The 20,162-nt window shown below is 39.2% G+C and overlaps 1 protein-coding gene and 1 non-coding gene across 33 annotated transcripts in view; both read right to left on the bottom strand.

Moving 5' to 3' along the window:
• DLGAP1 (DLG associated protein 1) overlaps positions 1–20,162 on the bottom strand; it is a 1,067,602-nt gene that overhangs the window by 226,725 nt on the left and 820,715 nt on the right. The window lies entirely within an intron of this gene.
• On the bottom strand, positions 16,315–16,420 carry LOC111759408 (U6 spliceosomal RNA). The gene has a single exon (XR_002793396.1). It is a non-coding gene; the product is annotated as a U6 spliceosomal RNA (small nuclear RNA).

The following is a 20,162-nucleotide window of genomic DNA, read 5'->3' as shown; positions in this document are numbered from 1 at the left end:
TCACTGAGCTTAATGGCTGAATCTCTGGAGGTGATGGGCTCTCTTATTGATCCACCTGCACCCTAATTTCTGTTCTTCTCCACCTTGTCTTGACTTTGACCTAAAAAAGTGTCCAAATTTAAGCTTATTCCATAAGACCTGGAGGAAAAATCAGACTGCCTGTGGGGTTAATTCAACTTTTCTCTATTTTGAAAATTAAAGCATTTTGGCCTTGTCTGTGACACCTTGATTAACTCACTCTCATAAGCATTCATGACGTAAGTTGAGAGGCTTTGGATCCTTCTTGGTCTTCAGTGTGGAGAATGATACTTAGTTGGTGATGATGCTGGTTACCAATTTTAGGCAATAAAATGTTTTTTTCGTCGGTCTGCTTAGGTGAAACTGGGCCTAGTTTTCTACTCAGCAGCCTCAAATGCAATGCCTTCTAAAAGCGTAACTTTCATTAAGGATGTTCTCATTGGGGAGGTGCCTCTTGACTTCCTGAACGGCAGAGTGAGGACCTCAGTGAATCCAATTCTACCCCAAAGAAATCACAAAAATATTGGCAAAACTATCAAAATCAACTATTTTAGGACTCTGGAATCCCAGACAGAGAACAAACTGAAATTTTTCCAAGAAAAACTACTGAACTTCCGTAAGACCAGTTGAGTCTGTGGTGATTTAGCTTGGGGCTACTCCCTACCAATATTCTATAGGGCTGGTAGAGTAGCTATGAAAAGATGGCAGTTTTACAACAACCAGTGGAGCTCTTTTTGGAATTCCCTGGAAAGCACCATTCCCAGTGCATAGTCAATTTTTTGACCAGTCTCACAGTGCCCTGTGAAAGCTCCATTCCCAGAACATTGAAGCTAATTTGATCACAGCTCTGTGCAAAAACTCTCTCTCTAGGGTGATATTGAAAACGGTAGCAGTGGCTGAAATTATTAACATCATAGTTGCCAAAGGCTGTAATTTCGGTTGGGGCAAACAGGAGCACAGCATAAACTTTAATAGAAAAGAAAAAAGAAAAAAATTAAGAAAAGACCTGGAGAACTTGACAGCCATTCGGAACATTGGAAAGCTCTGACATATTACTGGGGTTCTAGAAGGCTGTGTGTATTCACAGGGCTTTGTGCATGTCCAGGAAAAGACCTGGGAAAAGGGAGGGCCCTAGTTACTCACCTCTGGCTGACCTTAAGACCCTGCTTAAGCAGAAAGTTAAAGCTAAGGCTGATTTGCATAGTGCCTGAAATATGAAGGTATGTCTTTACACACAGATGCCCTAGGCAAAAGGTTACTGGCTCAAGGCATCTAAGGAGTGGCGATAGTAATATAAGGCAAAATATACTTTAAGATAAAAAATATAGGAACAGAGGACATTTTATAACAATAATAGAGTCAATCTATCAGAAAAATTGTTACAATAACAAACATATTTGTACATTACAACAGAACCCCAAAATACATGAAGCAAAAACTAACAGAATTGAAGAAATAGAAAATTCAACCATAATAATTGGAGACTTCAAAATTCTACTCACAATATGGGTAAAACAACTAGAAAGAAAATCAGCAAGGCTTCATAAGACTTGAAAAACAAATACCATCAATCAACTAGACATAACAGACATCTATAGAACACTCCACCCAACCAAATCAAAATATACATTTTTTTCAAACATACATGGAGAGGCCACATACTAGTACATAAAATAAGTCTGAACTCAATTTCAAATGATTGAAATCATACAAAGTATGCTCCCTGAGCACAAAAGACTTAAATTGGAAATAAAACAATAGGAAGAAAATTTTGAACTTCACAGCTATTTGGAAACATAAAACACAATTATTTTGAATCAATCCATTCATTCAAAGAATTGGAGAGTATTTTTGAACTGAACAAATATGAAAACCCAACACATCAAAATATATGGGATATAGCTAAAGCAGTACTTAGAGGGAAATTTATAATTTTAAATGACTGCATTAGAAAAAAAGAAGTATCTCAAATTAATAATGTAAGCTTTCACCTTTTGAGTATTGAAAAAGAAGAGCAAATTAAATCCAATGTAAGCAGAATATAACTGTTAGAGTGGAAATCAATGAAATAGAAAACAAAAAAATCATTAGTTTCTTTTGAACAAAACAAAATTTTGTTCTTTGAGAAGATCAACATTTAAGCTAGATTATTTAAGAAAAATAAAAGAGAAGACACAGATCACTAAAATTAGGAATGAAAAAGGAAACATTACCACCCTTTTGTCAGAAACGAAAAGGATTATAAGAGAATATTAAATTGAACAATTTAGATGAAATGGACAAACTTTTGGAAAACAAAAATTACCAAAACTGACACAAGAAGAAATAAAAAGTCTGAATATATTATAACAGGTAAAGAAATTGAATTTGGAATTAAAGCTCTTCCCACATGTGAAAGAGAGATGAGAAGGTAATCTTGGGGGATTCGTTTGATGATGCAACTTTTTATTTGTTCCATCAACTTCCTCTATAGGAAAGAAATGATTAATTGGAGTGGGGATTGCTGACAGTTCAATTGAGAATACTGTCAGAGAACCAGGGGCTCACTATGTGTGACGGTTGGAACTATATGTACCTCAGAAAAACATGTACTTAAAGTTAATCCATTTGTGTGGGAGCGAATCCATTGGAAGTAGGACCTTTTGATTAGGTTACTTCAGGTAAAGTGGGACCCTCCTCGATCAGGATGGGTCAGAATCTTAATACTGGAGACCTTTATGAGAGAATGAAATTCAGACAGAGAAAGCCACAGAAGCAAGAAACTGAAATCAAAGAAACCCAGAAGAGAAAAGAGAGCCCAGCAGATGTGATATCATGTGCCTTGCCACGTGACACGAGGAGCCAAGGATTGCTGGCAGCTTGCCTTTGGGAAGAAAGTATCACCCTGATGATACCTTGATTTGAACTTTTCCCCAGTCTCAAACTGTCAGTGACTAAATTCCCATTGTTTAAATGGAACCATTTCATGGCATATATTTAAACAGCCTAGGAAACTAAAACACTACATAGAAATCCATATGCTAGAAGGTAGGTCATCCATTTTAGTTATAAAATGGGCCTTGTCCAGTTGAAGGTACAGTGCTTTCTACAATAATTCATCAGGCATAGAAATTATCCACATAAAATACAATTATTCCAGTGGGCCAAACTGGATTGAGACTCTTTTGACTTACGAGATTCAAGCATTCTTTCCCTAGATTCTCTAGGTTTTGCAAAATTAGATTTAAAGTAAAGAAAATTAGATTTAAAGTAAGGAAAGAAAGTGCCAATGAGTCCCTGAATTATTTACTAATGAATGCAACTTTCATTTTATTTAACATTATCTGCCAAAATAAACTTTATTCTCTATAACTTAAAGTTTGTGTGTGTGTATATATATATATAATAGTTTGTTGTATGCAGTTAATTACACTGTTTTAGTTGCAATAAAATTGATTTTGAAATAAAAAAAGATGTTGATGTTATGGAGGATACATGATTCCTGCCCTTGCGAACTTCAGTCTCCAGGATGAGACAAACATGTAGAACTAACTTCAGGATAATCTGGGTAAAGTTTTTAAAGATATTCGAGGAAGCAGCAATAAGAGGGTGGGAAAAAGAGACACTAATTCAGAATGGAGGCATTAGGATGATGTAGCAGTTTGGCATTATTTACGAATTCCAAAAATAGATAGTGGATTATGTTTGTGATCTGGTCTTTTCCTCTGGGCATATTACATTATATTGGATTCAGAGGTTTCATTTTTACTTGATTAAATAATGATTAAGTCTTTGATTGGACCAGTCAGTGGGATGTTGAGTCCTAAACGACATGGCAGAAGAGTTAGTTGGAGTTTTGCATGCTGGAACCAAACCACAGAGAAACCATACTGCAGAGAAGGGATGTTGGAGCATTGAGCTGGAGTCCGGGAAATAAACACATGGGAGAGAGCAGAGCAGCTGATCCCAGAGAGAAACGAGCCCTGGGAGAGAGACGAGACTTGTCCCAGCCTACAGCTGATACTGGAAGAAGTTGGGGTCACAGAGCCTTAAGAGGAAGAGGAAGGCTGAACGTTGGCTAACATCTTGCTCCAACACGTGGCAACAGACTTTGACGAAGGAAGTAACTTATGCTTTATGGCCTGGTAACTGTGGGCTTCTATCCCAAATAAATACCCTTTTTAAAAGCCAACAGATTTCTGGTATTTTGCATCAGCACCCCTTTGGCTGACTAATACAGATGAACTTCAGAGAGCAGATGGCTTTGGTAGTTAGACCCTGAATGATAACACTCACCAAGTAAAGGTGAGCCACAGAGAAGGCATTCCAGACTGGGGAGGCAAAGGGTGCAGGGCAGTGCAGGGGTTTACAAGCTGGCCTCCCTTGATCAGAACGCATGAGAGGCCCAGGGTTCGGTTCTCAGTGCCTCCTAAGGAAGACAAGCAGACAACAAACAGACGAGGGAGCCAGCTTGGGGGAGCAGGGAGAATGAAAAAAAAAAACTCTAACCTGTGGGCTTCCCTAGGGCAGGAGCACCTCTTGACCATCATTTCATTCCCAAAGCCTAGCACAGGGTTCGGCATATTTTAGCTGTCCTTAACTAGGAATTGTATACATATAGAGGGAAGGGGTGTGGCTGGCACCCATGAAGACATTGTGATGAGATACCCAGTAAGACTTTCGTGAGGGCCTGGTGAGATCCAGGCACCTGGGAAGGTGAAGACCAGAGAGACGGACAAGGTGCACTTGGGAGAAGAGAGCAGCTGCAGGCTGGGGGAGGAGGGTGATGCCCATGGAGGAACCACGGAGGTTCGTTCCTAGGTGACAGAAAGCTGGAGGACACATGCTATTCTACAGTATAACCCACAATATAGCGTATGTATCGAGGCCTTTCATTTCGATCTATAAAATGTAATTGGGCCTGGAGGATTTGTTTCTCTCTCTGGGAACAGCAAGGAAGTAACCTTTTTTAGTACTTCAATTTGCCCAGCACAATGTTAATTGCTGGCTGGCTGGTGGATATGCTATGAAGTACGCAATATGTAAAGAATTGCTTCCAAAGAACCCCAGGTGGGAATTTTGGGGGCATGGCCTGTTTTTATCCTCCCAGGAGGCCTGTGCGTGCACAGGGTGTATACACGTTTAGGCAAATTGCTACTTTCCCTGTCTTTCTTCTGCTCTGGGGGTTCCCAGGTTCATAAAACAAAAACAAGAACAAAAAGACAACAACAACACAAAGCAAACCCTTAAGTATTACCCCAAAATGACTCCTGCAGTACCTGTGCTTTAGTTTGTTTAGGACCAAGTGGATCTCTAAATCAACTGAAACAATGGTTTCCCAACATGACTCTGGGGAAAGTGGGCTCTGGAAGTAGATGAACTGGCTTGGTCTGGTTTGGCTTCTGGGCACTGGGAAAGCCACATTTTCCTCTTCTTTAAAATAGAGATAACAACACATATCAAATAGAGCAGGAGCATTTACTGCATAATAAGCACTTAACACCCACCTCATCCACTGAGGAAGGTTATGCTACATTATTTAGCTGACAGTTAATCTTAGCATGGAAATAAACCCAACTTACCATCCACTGAAGGAACCAATCCTTAAAAGCAGTACTTAACCTTTTCTACTTCATTTCTTAGCAATCAATCCACCAACAAATCCGGGTACCAACATAATAGAAGCAAAACTGTCAGTTTTTTTTCTTTCCTTGAGGAAGAACTCTCCATTATTTATGACAAGTTTTAAGGATATTAAACAGTATCGTCACATTTCAGGGAGTGACTGTTTCTATGGTTCAAAACAGAAAAACAATACTTCTATTTGTTGATGGAAAGTATAGTAATGAGTTGGAGTCTAGTTTTACTGCTATAGTAATTATAAAAGCAGTAACAGAATTAAAAACTCGGTACAGTATTATTAAGAATAAATTGCAATGACATGATCCAGAAAAGTAATTCCATAAGCAATTACAGTGCTGAAAGACCATTGACAATACGGTCCATTCATGAACAAGTAAGAAAGAAATAATTTCATCACTGAGAAAGATGTGATGACAGCTCAAATGTCCTAGTTAGTAAAGAGCCCACAATAGTTGTTCTTAGGAGAGAAATGACCTTGATGCTGCTTTGAGCAGAATACAGGGTGTTTCTTTCCATTTTTAAATGTCAGGGCAGAGCAGGTGTACTTACACAGCTGTAAGTTGGCATTGACAAATTGGAGCAGTTAAAGCCAGTGTAAAAGTATTTTGATAGATTTTTCACTAAGGGCTCCCTATTCTGACTTCACTTTAGGAAGAAAAAGAAAGCATCTAAAGTCAGGCTCCTAAATGACTCTTTTTCAGGTTGGTGTTCTTCTAATTCCCGTTGTTAAAGGCTCTGTGTCTAAAATCACTGCTACCATGCTAAAAGGTCATGCAAAAGACATCTCTTCCACATAGTGTGATCATTTCCTTTGAAAACATCTAGCACGTCCCCTTCCCAACCCTTCCCATCTCCAGGATGTCAGGCCTCCTTTATCTCTTCTTCTTATGTCAACATTTCCATCGTTCCGCAACCTTAATAACTATTTTCTACTATCGGTTCAATTTGTTAATTTCTCTTTGACAAAAACAATACAGCACCCAGAACCAAACTGAGTACTTTGAATGTGGCCTGACCAGGGTGGAATATGGAAGGGCCACTGTCATCTCTCTTCTGTAGAAAGACCTGCTGTGAATGCAGCCGGAGAAAGCACTGTTTTTTTTTTCCTGAAAGTATGCCAGTAACTTCTGCTAAGTTCACTTTGGGCATGTTAGATCTTCTTCATATCAAATGATGTCAATTTCTGCCTCTTTTTTCCTGTTAAATTTTCTCCTGTTAAATCTTGTCTTCCTCATTCAATATATGCATTATATCAGCTTTCTTGCTAGTTATGTACCACTAGTAAATGTAATGACAAGCAAAATTAACAAAATAAAAAATTAGTGAGTACTACAAGGACCTATACATTGAATTGCTTTACCTACAATGTCTCATCAATCCTGATCTTTTAGGCATCAATACCCCCATTTTACAGAAGTGGACACTTGAGGCTGGGTAAGTTTATAAACTCAGAATTGAAAGGTAGGTCTAATATCTAGTCTTAATCACCTTGAACTTTCCCATAAGCATACCACCTATTTTCTTACTCAATAATTGGTGCATTACTGATTGGATTGGTCAAATTAGTGATTTTCTAGGTTGCCTCAGTTTACCAATAAGACAGTCTTGACAGTAAAGCTATTTACCCAATTATGTATGTCCTTATAACCCAGCCCATGTTTCTTTGTTTTTTCAAGCTTTTCTCTGCAAGTCTATTGTGATCCACTGTTTCAAATGCTACTCTAAATCCAGGTACATTTCTCTGATATATCTTCCTCCACCATCTTGAAAGAGGAAATATGGGCAGTGCTGTAGGACTCCTTATTACTGAGCCTATGCTGGCTCCCTGTTTCCTAAATCATCACAAACCATCTGTTTAAAAATGCATTCTAGGGAGTGGGGGCAGCTAAGTGGTTGAGCACCTGCTTCCCATGAACGAGGTCCTGAGTTCAAGCCCCGGTACCTCCTAAGAAAAAATGCATTCTAGAGTTTTTCCAAGGACTCACATTTGATTAACCATTTGCAATTTTTAGAATCTTCTCTTTGGAAAACCAAGATAATATTTACTTTTTTCCTGGTACCTTTTCCCCATGGCTCCTGAAGTACTACTAATAGTGATTCCACAGTCATATCTGAAGTCACAGGAGCATAGAACTTGGAAAGGAAGAAATAAAACTGATCCTCTTTTCAGATAACATAATTGTTTGCTGACAATTATACAGTGCTGGTGACAGAAACCAGAGATCCAAATAAATGGAGATTGTGTTCATGGATTAGAATTCTTAACAAATTGATATTCAGGCTAAATATAATTCCTATCAAAATTCCAGCAAGACTTTTGTAGGTATAGGCAGTATTACTCTAAAATTTACCTGGAAAGGCAAAGGAACTAGAATACCTAAAGCATTTTGAAAGAGAAGAATAAAATGGGAGGAATCGGTCTACCAAGTTCAAGGCTTATTAAACTGATAGAGTAATCAATCCCATGTGGAACTGGCAAAAGGACAGACACACAGATCAATGGAAGAGAATGGGGTACCCAGAAATAGACCCACACAAATATGCCCAACTGATTTTTGACAAAGGTTCAAGAACAATTTAATGGAGGACAGACAACCTTTTTAAGACATGGTGCTGGAAAAACTGAACAGCCATAGACAAAAAAAGGAACCTTGATCTAAGTCTCATACCTTTTATAAAAATTAACTCAAAATGGACCAGAGACTTAAATGTAAAACATGAAACTGTAAATACTTGGAAATAAATTGGAGAAAATCGTTGGGATTCTGAGCTAGACAAAGAGTTCTTAATTTGATACCAAATGAATGACCTATGAGAGGAAAACTTGATAAATGGAACTTAACCAAAATTTAAAAACTTTGCTCTGTGACCCTATTTAGAGGATAAAAAGATAGCTACAGATGGTGAGAAAATATTTGAAAATCACGTATCTGACAAAGGATAGGTATATAGTATAAAGTGCCATCAAAACCCAACAGTAAAAATCCCAACAATCCAATTAGCAAATGGGCAAAACACATGAGACATTTCACTGAAGGGCACTTATAGAAGGCAAATAAGCACGCAAAAAGTTACTCGACACCATTAGCCATGGGACATGCAAGTTCATGCTACCATGAGTTAATACTACAAACCTGTAAGTACTGCTAAAATAAAAAAGGATGCAAGGACTGTAAAATGGTATAGCCACAGTGTAAAGCAGTTCGGTAGTTTCTTTTTTTTTTTTTTAAAGAATTATTTTTTATTTCTCTCCTCTTCCCCCCGCCCCCCCGCCCCCAGTTGTCTGCTCTCTGTGTCCATTTGCTGTGTGTTCTTCTGTGACCACTTCTATCCTTATCAAGGGCACCGGGAATCTGTGCTTCTTTTTATTGTGTCATTTTGTTGGGTCAGCTCTCTGTGTGTGTGACGCCATTCTTGGGCAGGCTGCACTTTTGTGCTGGGCAGCTCTTCTTAAGGGGAGCACTCCTTGCACGTGGGACTCCCTTACACAGGGACACCCCTGCGTGGCAGGGCACTCCTTGAGCGCATCAGCACTGCGCATGCGCCAGCTCCACACAGGTCAAGGAGGCCCCAGGTTTGAACCGTGGACCTCCCATGTGGTAGGCAGATGCCCTAACCACTGGGCCAAGTACTGGTAGGCGGATGCCCTATCCATTGGGCCAAGTACACTTTCCTGTAGTTTCTTAAAAATCGAAATATGCAACTACTGTATGCACTTCTGGGAATTTGTTTTAAGGAAATGAAGACTTTTGTTCATTCACAAACCTTTAAACAACCATCATAGTGGCTTTATTCATAATAGCCCCAAACCTTAAACAACTTAGATGTCCTTCAAAAGATGAGTGGTTAAATAAACTGTGCTACATCCATACTATGGGATACAACTCAGCTTTCATCTCCAGAGAATGATGTTGGGTGAGAAAAGTCAATTCCCAAAAGTTACATACTGTATGATTCCATTTATATAAAAGTCTTGAAATGACACAATTGTAGAAATAGGAAACAGATTAGTAATTGTGAAGAGTTAAACAGGGATTGAAAGTGAGAGGAAAGTAGATGTGGCTATAAAAGGGCAATCCGAGGAACGCTTGTGGTGATGGAAAAATTCTGCATCTTGACTGTGTCAATGACAAAATGCTGCTTGTGATACCAGCGTAGATGTTACCATTGAGGAGAAACTGGGTAAAGAGTATATGGAATCTGTCTGTATTCTTTCTTACAACTGCATGTGAGTCTACAATGATCTCAAAAAGAGTTTAATTAAAAGTAACAGTTCTGGGAGCATATGTGGCTCAAGCATGAGAGGTTCCATGTTCAGTTCTCAGTGCCCCCTAAAGATGAGCAGATGCAATGAACAGATGCAACAAGCTGATACACTGAAATGACAAACGTGCAGACACAATGAGGAGCCACGAGCAGGGAGCAGATGGGGGCACCCACCTTCCACATAGATTGTTCTCAGTGCCTCCTAAAGAAGACAAGCAGACAATGAGCAGAGACAATGAGTACACAACGAGCAGACACAAGGGAGCCAGGGGGGTGAGTGGGGGGGGAGGCTGAAGTAACAGTTCCACACATGGACAAAGAATGATTTAGACTCTAAAAAGAAACTGAGAATAATTTTGCCAATCACCCCATCCAAAGCTAGATGTTGGAATGGAGCTCATGCCAAGGAATACAGAACGTTTATCTCCAGTTTTTGAAACTTCTGCCACGGTGAGCCAGAGTCTGTGTTTGGCAGTGAGTAATGCATATTTAAGAATGTTCCGTGAGTATGGCAGAGTGTGGGTGTGGGCCTGGACCTGGTTAGACACCACTGTGTGTGCAGCCCATAGATTCCATTTTCCCTGCCTGGTAGGTTAGTGCCCTCATCAGTGAAGAGGAAGGGAACTCAGGAGCCAAGGCAGGTGGAGCAGCTTTCCTCTTCTGAACATGCAACCTTTCTTCTTGGACGCTCTAGGAAAAGCAGGCAGCCCCTAAGGACAGACCCCTCTCCAGAATCTGCCCTCTTCCTCTTATCCACAGCTCTTTACAGGTAAGGCCTGAAAGACTAGAAGTGACCACTGGAAAAGGCATTTAAAATATAATTTTGATATGCTGCAAAATATACACGAGTGCGTGTTCAGTGACTCTGTTTTATATCAGCTTTAGCTGTAGAAATGCAACAGTTCTGAAACTTAGAGAAAATAACTAATTCATCTGAACAAAAAGTGGGAAAAAAAGGCTTTCCAGGAAATGTGAAGAACCACTAACTTCAGACTCTGAATGGAGAGGATAATTGCCAGCAATTGAAGGCAGCAACATATTTGAAAGCATTTGAGTGCAAACTGGAAACATGCCCTCACAGTCCATTATCATGAGAATTAAATAGCATTTAAGTGACCACATGTATGCTGATGAACTCAATTAGATACAAAGACAGTAATAATTAGAACTGTTGGCAGCCAAAAGCTTTTCCAGAAATGGGCTCAGGTGTGAAAAGATGACATCTACCCACTTTTATCACCTTTGCACCACAGTAAATTACAGTAATTTCTTATGCTTTGGGTGAGAGAAAATGAAAAGATAATACTCTATTGAGGGTGGTTTAACTTTTCTAAAGAGAAACACTGAACACTCATTTACTAATACATAAAAAGGGATGAAAGCGTCCTGGTCAAAACGTACTGTATAATGGTAGCAATATAATAGATTTCATATATTCTGCTGTGGAAAGTCCCAAGAGTCTGAAACGTTGTGTGTCAGAAGCACGCGCACAAAGCAGCTAGGGGATTAGACGCGGTAACAAACAACGCTCCCCTTTCGTGGACCTAGTCCAGAGAGCGAAGATTTGCCTCTTTTCCTTCGCTCGCCCAACACCTGAGGGCCCTTCTTTTCTGGGATTTTTAAAAAATTGGCTTTTGTCTCTTCTCTAATGAAAAAGGCACTTATGCTCTGTCGTAGTCTTTCCTCTGCCCAGTGGAAGGATGGTGGGGAGACACTAAAGGAGCTAAGGGAAGAAAAGAGTGAACCTGCGTTTCCAAGGAGACGCGCTCAGCCACACGCCTCAGTAGCAGGTGGAGAGGCAGTTCCGGGGAGCGCCTGCAGGGGGCAGCCGACGCTGCGGAATGAGCAGAGGGTGGATCGGTTCAGGCTGCACCCAGGGCTGAAATCCCACGACACTGAGCAGCTATTGTGGGACATGTGTAAGGCAAATCTTGAAGCGAGGGTTTCAAGGAAATCGGGGTAATTTGCTCAAATCAAGTTTATAGATGCTTGCTGTTGGCGACTCATTAAAGAATCAAAGACTATTAGGGGCCTGGATTTCTGTGATCATCTTTTCTAAGGCTCTCATTTTACAGATAAGACATTGAGGCTTAGAGAAGCGATGTGGTCTAACTAGAACTGACAGCTATTAACAGCCTGCTCCCTGGCTCTTAAAAAACCCCAAGTGCTCACTGCCGACTTTTACTTAAAAGAGAAAAATCTAATGCTAAAAATACATTCTCTCCTTCTGAGCATTTCTATGATTTAAGTTTAAAGCAGTGTAGCTCATTAGGGGAAATCAAGCACAATTTGAAATAAGATGGAATTATGAATATATTACAATATCTGACGATTTTACAAAAATTACGGCCTCTGATGATAAGAACCGTTAAAGAGCTAGTTTATTTATTTATATTATTTATTTATTTTTTGGTTTAGCTGTACCAGCCTTTTGTTTTTAGTCTATTTAGGAACAAGGAAACTTTTCTGGTGAATTACACATTCAGGTGATCATTCTGGGAATACTATTATTTTTTTCTCCCCACTTCCATTTCTGAGCCTCACTGTGTCTAGAACAATTAAATCAGGCTCTTAGAATATTTTTTTAAAACATGAGTTTCTTTTAAAAAAAGTTTTATTACAGAAGTTGTGAATTTACAAAACAATCATGCATATGTGTAGAATTCTTATACAACACCCCTTCACCAACACACCACACCATTGTGGAACATCTGTTGCAGATTATAAAGTAAATTCAGACTATTACCACTAAACATGGTCCATAGCGTACATCTGGTATATTTTTTCCATACCAGCCTATTAGTAACACAGTACATCTTTGGCATTGATGCAAGAATATTACAATATCGCTGTTACCTAGAGTCCATAGGTTACATTAATTGTATTTTTCCCATGCTTCTTGACATTCCCACCACCCTGCAATAGTGACATATATCTGTTCTAGTTCATGGAAGGACATTCTAGCATTTGAAATACTAACCACAATTCTCATTCACCTCTGGGTTCACTGTATTATTCAGTCCCTAGATTATTCTCTAGCTTTCTTTCAATTGACATTCACATCCCTAGACTACCCTTTTCAGCCACAATCCCATTTATAAACCAGCTGCTACTCACTATAATGTGTTATCATCAACTCTGTCCATTGACACACTTTTACAGTTAATTTAAACTTCTACATACATTTAGCATCAATACTCCTTTGCAGGCTTCCTCGTATCTTAAAATAACCTATACTTTAGGTTTTAACTCCATGCATTTATTCTTTGTATTTAGTTCATATTAGTAAGTTCATGCAATATTTCTCCTTTTGTGTCTGGATTATTTCACTTAGCCTAATATCTTCAAGATTCATCCATGTTATCATATATATTCCAATTTCATTTCTGCTTACTGCAGCTTAGTATTCCATTTTTTTTAAATTTTTTATTTTATTTTATTTATTCATTTTTTTTAATTGACTTTGTAATAATATTACATTAAAAATATATATGTGAGGTCCATTCAACCCCATCCCCCCACCCCCCCTCTCCCCCCCCCAACAACACTCGTTCCCATCATCATGACACATCCACTGGATTTTGTAAGTACATCTTTGGGCACCTCTGCACCTCATATACATTGGTTTATGTAAAGACCAAGTTTTGTTTATCCATTCATTGGCTGATGGGCACTTTTCAGTTCTTCTGGATATATTTCTAGCAGAGGAATTGCTGGATCACATGGCAGTTCTATATTTAACTTCCTGAGGAACCGCCAAACTGTCTTCCACAGAAGCTGCACCATTGTATAGCCCCACCAATAGCGAAGGAATGTTCCTATTTCTCCACTCTTCTCTAGCACTTTTTAAAAAAAATAATGGCCATTCAATGTAATGTGAGATGATTATCTCATTGTTGTTTTGATTTGCATTTCCCTAATAGCTAGTGATACTGAATATTTTTTCATGTGCTTTTTGGCTATTTGTATTTCAGTTTTGGAGAAATTTCTGTTTAAGTCTTTTGCCCTTTTTAAATTGGATTGCTTGCTCCTTTATTGTTGAGTTGTATGATCTCTTTATACAGAATGGAAATCAAACCCTTATTGGATATGTGCTTTCCAGATATTTTCTCCCATTGAGTGGGCTGCCTTTTCACTTTCTTGATGAAGTCCTTTGAATCACAAAAGTATGTTAAGTTTGAGGAGGTCCCATTTATTCATGTTTTCTTTCGTTGCTTGTGCTTTATTGTAAGGTTTAAGAATCTACTACCTACCACCAGGTCTTGAAGACGTTTTCTTACATTTTCTTCTAGGAGTTTTATGGTTCTAGCTTTTATATTTAGGTGTTTTATCCATTTTGAGTTAGTTTTTGAATAGGGTGTGCGATAGGGATACTCTTTCTTACTTTTGGATATGAATATCCAGTTCTCTTAGCACCGTTTGTTGAACAGACTGTTCTACCTGAGCTGGGTAGATTTGACAGGTTTATCAAAACTCTCTTGACCATAACGTGAGGGTCTGTTTCAGAACTATCAATTAGGTTCCATTGGTCTATGTGTCTATTTTTATGCCAGTACCATGCTGTTTTTACCGCTGTAGCTAGGTAATATGATTTAAAGTCTGGAAGCGAGAGTCCTCCGACTTCACTTTTCGTTTTAATATATTTCTGGCTATTCAGGGCCCCTTACCCTTCTAAATAAATTTGATAATCGTGTTTTCTATTTGCTTAAAAGATGCTGGTAGAATTTTTATCGGGATTGCATTATATCTGTATATCAATTTGGATAGAATTGACATCTTAATGATATTTAGTTATCCAATCCATTAGCATGGAATGTTTTTCCAGTTATTTAGGTCTTTTTAAAACTTCTTTTAGCAAGGCATTGTGGTTTTCTGAATACAATTGCTTTACCTCCTTGGCTAAGTTCATTTTTAAATATTTGATTCTTTTAGTCGCTATTGTAAATGGAATTTTCCCCCAAACCTTCTCCTCAGATTGTGCAATATTAGTGTATAGAAACACCACTAATCTTTATGTTCTGATCATATATCCTAACACTCTACTGAAATTAACTCTAGCAGCTTTGTTGTAGATTTTTCAGGATTTTCTAGGTATAGGGTCATATCTGCTGAAAACAGTGAACATCTTACTTCCTCCTTTCCAGTTTGGATGCTTTTTATTTCTTTTTCTTGCCTGGTTGCTCTAGCTAGAACCTCTAGCACTATATTGAACAAGAGTGGTGACAGTGGGCATCCTTGTCTTGTTCCTGATTTCAACAGGAAAGCTTTCAGTCTTTCACCATTGAGTACAATGTTACCTGTGGGATTTTCATATATGGCCTTTATCATATTGAAAAAGTGTCCTTCAATTCCTATCTTTTGTAGTATTTTTATCAAGAAAGGATGCTGTATTTTGTCAAATACGTTTTCTGTGTCAATCAATAGGATCATTTGATTTTTCTTCTTTCATTTATTAATGTGGTGTATTATGCTGACAGATTTTCTTGTGTTGAGCCACTCTTTTATGCCTGGTATAAAATCCACTTGATCTTTTTGAATAATTCATTTAACATGTTGTTGGGTTCGATTACCAAATATTTTGTTGAGGATTTTTGCATCTATATTCATCAGGGAAATGAGTCTTTATCTTCTTTTTTCATAGTATCTTTATCTGGCTTTGGTATTAGGGTGATAATGGCTTCATAGAATAAGTTTGGTGCCATTTCTTTATTTTTTTTTTAAGATTTTTTTATTTATTTCTCTCCCCCCTCCCCATGTTGTCTGCTCTCTGTGTCCATTCGCTGTGTGTTGTTCTGTGTTTGCTTGGATTCTTATCAGTGGCACTGGGAATCTTTGTCTCTTTTTGTTGTGTCATCTTGCTATATCAGCTCTCCATGTGTGCTGCTCCACACCTGGGCAGGCTGTGCTATTTTTGTGCAGGGCTCCTTATGGGGCGCACTCCTTGTGTGTGGGGCTCCCCTTTGCAGGAGACACTCCTGTGTGGCAGGGCACTCCTTGTGCGCATCAGCACTGCATATGGGCCAGCTCCACACGGGTCAGCTCCACACGGGTCAAGGAGGTCCTGGGTTTGAATCCTGAACCTCCCATGTGGTAGGTGGATGCTCTATCCATTGAGCCAAATCTGCTTCCCTGGTGGCATTTCTTGTTGTTCATATATCCTTTTATGATCCTTTTATTTATTTGGGGTCAGCAGTAATGTCCCCATTTTCATTTTTTATTTTATTTATTTGCACCTCCTCTCTTTTTTCTTTGTCCATCTAGCTAAGGGTTTGTTGATTTTATTAATCTTCTTGAAGAACCAACTTTTCCTTTTGTTAATTCTATTGTTTATTTGTTCTCAATTTTACTTTTTTCAGTTTTTTTTTTTACAATAGCAAAATGTCCTTTTATTGGTTTATTTTCAATTTAAAAAATATGGAATTCTTCATGAACTTGCATGTCATCCTTGCGCAGGGGCCATACTAATCTTCTTTGTATCGTTCCAATTTTGTATATGTGCTGCTGAAGCGAGCACTTTTTTCAGTTCTAATCTTTGTAATTTCATTCCTTCTACTTGCTTTGGGAATAGTTTACTTTCCCCCCCTATTTCCTCAAGCTGTGTAGTTAGGTCATTAATTTTAGCTCTTTCTTATTTTTAAATGTAAGCATTGAGGGCTATAAATTTCCCTCATCGCACTGCCTTCACTGCATTCCATAGGTTCAGATATGTTGTGTTCTCATTTTAATTAGTTTTGAGATATTTATTGATTTCTCTTGCAATTTTTTTGACTTATTATTTAAGAGTGTTGTTTAATCTCCATATATTTGTGAATTTTCCCATTTTCTGCCTCTTGTTGATTTCCAACTTTATTCCATTATGATCAGAGAAAGTGCTCTGTATAATTTTGATCTTGTTGTCTTTATTAAGATCTGCTTTGTGATCCAACATATGGTCTATTCTGGAGAAAGAGCCATGAGCACTTGGGAAGAATGCATATCCTGCTGTTTTGGGGTGCAATGTTCTGTATATGTTTATTAGGTTTAATCTATTTATAATATTATTCAATCTTTCTATTTATTGATCCTTTGCCCAGATGTTCTATCCAAAGCAGAAAGTGGTGTTTTGAAGTCTCCAACTATTATTGTAGAGATATCTATTTCTCCCTTCAGTTTTGCAGTGTCTGCCTCATGTAATTTGGGACACCCTGGTTAGGTGTATATACATTTACGATTATTTCTTCCTGGAGAATTGCCCCTTTTATTGATATATAATGACCTTCCTTGTCTCTAATAACAGTTTCGCTTTTAAAATCTGTTTCATCTGATACAAGTGCGGTACTCCGCTTTCTTTTTGGTTACTGAATGCATGGACAATCTTTTTCCAGCCTTTCACTTTCAATTATTGGTATCCTTGGGTCTAAGGTGAGTCTCTTGTAGACACCATATAGATGGCTCATATTTTCTTATCTATTCTGCCAGTCTGTGTCTTTTGATTGGGGGTTTCTTTTTTATTTTTTTTAAAGATTTATTTTTAAAATTTATTTCTCTCCCCTTGCCCCCCTCCCCTCTAGTTGTCTGCTCTGTGTCCATTTGCTGTGTGTTGTTCTGTGACTGCTTCTATCCTTATCAGTGGCACTGGGAATCTGTGTTTCTTTTTTGTTGCGTCATCTTGTTGTGTCAGCTCTCCATGTGTGCGGTGCCATTCTTGGGCAAACTGCACTTTCTTTCATGTTGGGCGGCTCTCCTTAAAGGGCACACTCCTTGCTTGTGAGGCTCCCCTACGCGGGGGACATCCCTGCACGGCATGGCACTCCTTGCGTACATCAGCACTGCACATGGGCCAGCTCCACACAGGTTAAGGAGGCCTGGAGTTTGAACCACAGACCTCTCATGTGGTAGGCAGACGCCCTATATATTGGGCCAAGTTCGCGTCCCTGATTGGGGATTTAATCCATTAACATTCAATGTTATTACTGTAAAAGCAGTTCTTATTTCACCCATTTTGACCTTTGGGTTTTATCCCTCATATTTTATTTACACCACTGTTTTTACAGTTTTAGTTACTTTTGCTGATATAACCTACATTTCTAGACTCTCCTCCAAGCCTCTCTCTACTGTCTTTTCTGTTTAGGCTGTAGCAGTCCCTTCAGTGTTTCCTGCAAAGCTGCTCTCTTGGTTATAAACTCTTAGTTTCTTGTTTATCTGTGAATATTCTAAACTTGCTCACATTTTTGAAAGATAATCTTGCTGGATATAAGGTTCTTGGCTGGCAGTTTTTCTCTTGCAGTTTCTTAAATATATCATACCTCTGCCTTCTTGCTTCTGTGGTTTCTGATGAGAAATTGGCACTTAATCTTATTGGGTATACCTTGTATGTTATGCATTGCTCCTCTTTTGCTGCTCTCAGAATTCTCTCTTTGTCTTTGGTATCTGACATTCTAATTAGCATGTATCTTGGAGCTGATCTATGCAGATTTATTCAAATGGGAGTATGCTGAGCTTCTTTGACATGGATATTTATGTCACTCAATAGGGTTGGGAAATTTTCTACCATTATTTCTTCAAATATTCCTTCTGCCACTTTTCACTTCTTTTTCCTTTTGGGACACCCATGACACATATGTTTGCACATCTCTTGCTGTCATTTAATTCCCTGAGACCCTGTTCAAGTTTTTCCATTCTTTTCTTCATGTGTTCTTTTGTATTTTGCTTTTGGAGACTATATCTTCGAGCTCACCAGTCCTTTCTTCTGCTTCCTCAATTCTGCTGTTACATGCTTCCAGTGTATTTTAAATTTCATTTATCGCCTTTCACTCCCATAAGATCTGCTATTTTTTATGTATGCTTTCAAATTCTTCTTTGTGCTCACCCAGTGTCTTCTTAATATCCTTAATCTCTTTAGCCATCTAATTGAATTTATTAAGGAGATTTGTTTGAACATCTATGATTAGTTGTCTGAACTTCTTTATGACATCTGGAGGCTTATCTTGTTCCTTTGACTGGGCCATATCTTCCTGTTTCTTGGTGTGGATTGTAATTTTTTTTCCCTCAGCATCTGGCTTACTAGAGTACTTATTCTGGGTGCAGTTTCTCTCTTTAGTTTAGGGCTTTCTTGCCATTTCTCCCTTGCTGGCTGTGTAGTAGGAGCTGAGGATGTAGTTGGTATTGTACTCTGTGAAGGCTGAAGCTGCCCATGTTATCCCAGGAACTGAAGAAGCTTCTCCCAACTTTCTCCTCCGGCAGGAGTAGGAATATAGCCACAGCTGTGTGTTATAATCCAATTCATGCAGGCCAAAAGCCATCTGTACATGCCCAGAGTGTCTGATGCAGCTTCACACCTCTTCCTCCCCTGCCTGGGGTGGGGATGGAGCTTTAGGTCTGGGCAGCAGTCTATACTCTGTGGGTCTAAAATGACTGAAGTTGCCCAGGTAGACTGATATAGCACTGGTCCCCCTCCTCCCCTGACAGGGGTGTGGATGGATCCTTCAGTGAGCCCAATAATCTAATCTGTGTGGGCCAAATGCACCTGCAGTTTTGCCTGGAGAGGCTGAGGAAAAAAACTCCCCTCTGATCCTACTAGGGTGCAGGGCTGGAGCCCAGGTGTCCAACCATTCAGTCTGTGTCAGTCAAAAGCTCCTGCAGTTACCTGGAGAGGCTGGTGCAGATCCCCTCAGGTTCTTCCTTGCTGGAGGTGGGGCTGGAGCCTAAGCTAGGTCTACAATCCTATCTAGGTGGAAAGAAGCCAGTCCCTACCATCACTGATTTTCAGTCAACCCTGCTTTCCCTCATGCTGGGAGCAGAGTAAAAATGTTGGCTAGAGGCCTCTTTCTGACTTGGTCAGATTTAAACTTTAGCTGTTCTTAGGATTATACTTTAGTCAACTGAATTTACTAAGCAGTAGCTGAAGTCAGTGGCCAACCATCTCCTCCTCCCCTGCTTTTGGGAAATGGAACTTCCAACTCCAGCCACAGAATAGCTCCTGAGGTGGCTTGTACTGCCAGTGGAGGATGGTCGCTGGCCTTGCAGCTTAGAGTGCTCTACTTATGAATCTTCACTGCAGACGGGCGGTCTCCTCCTTCATTCTTTCAAGGATGTTACAGGATCCTCTTCTGGTCTCCTGGAGTCCCAGAATAGATGTTTGATAGCTCTAGGTAATTACTAATGACCCTGTAGCACAAGCTGGCTTTTGGAACACCTTACTCAGCTGTCATCTTGTCTCTCCCTCCTCTTGGGTATTTTTAAAAGCAAGATACTAAGCTACTAAAATGTGGTCCTTG

The sequence above is a fragment of the Dasypus novemcinctus genome, chromosome 16 (genome assembly GCF_030445035.2).
Source record: "Dasypus novemcinctus isolate mDasNov1 chromosome 16, mDasNov1.1.hap2, whole genome shotgun sequence".
NCBI classification, from domain to species: Eukaryota; Metazoa; Chordata; class Mammalia; order Cingulata; family Dasypodidae; genus Dasypus; species Dasypus novemcinctus.
This window is presented reverse-complemented; position numbering and strand designations above follow the sequence as displayed.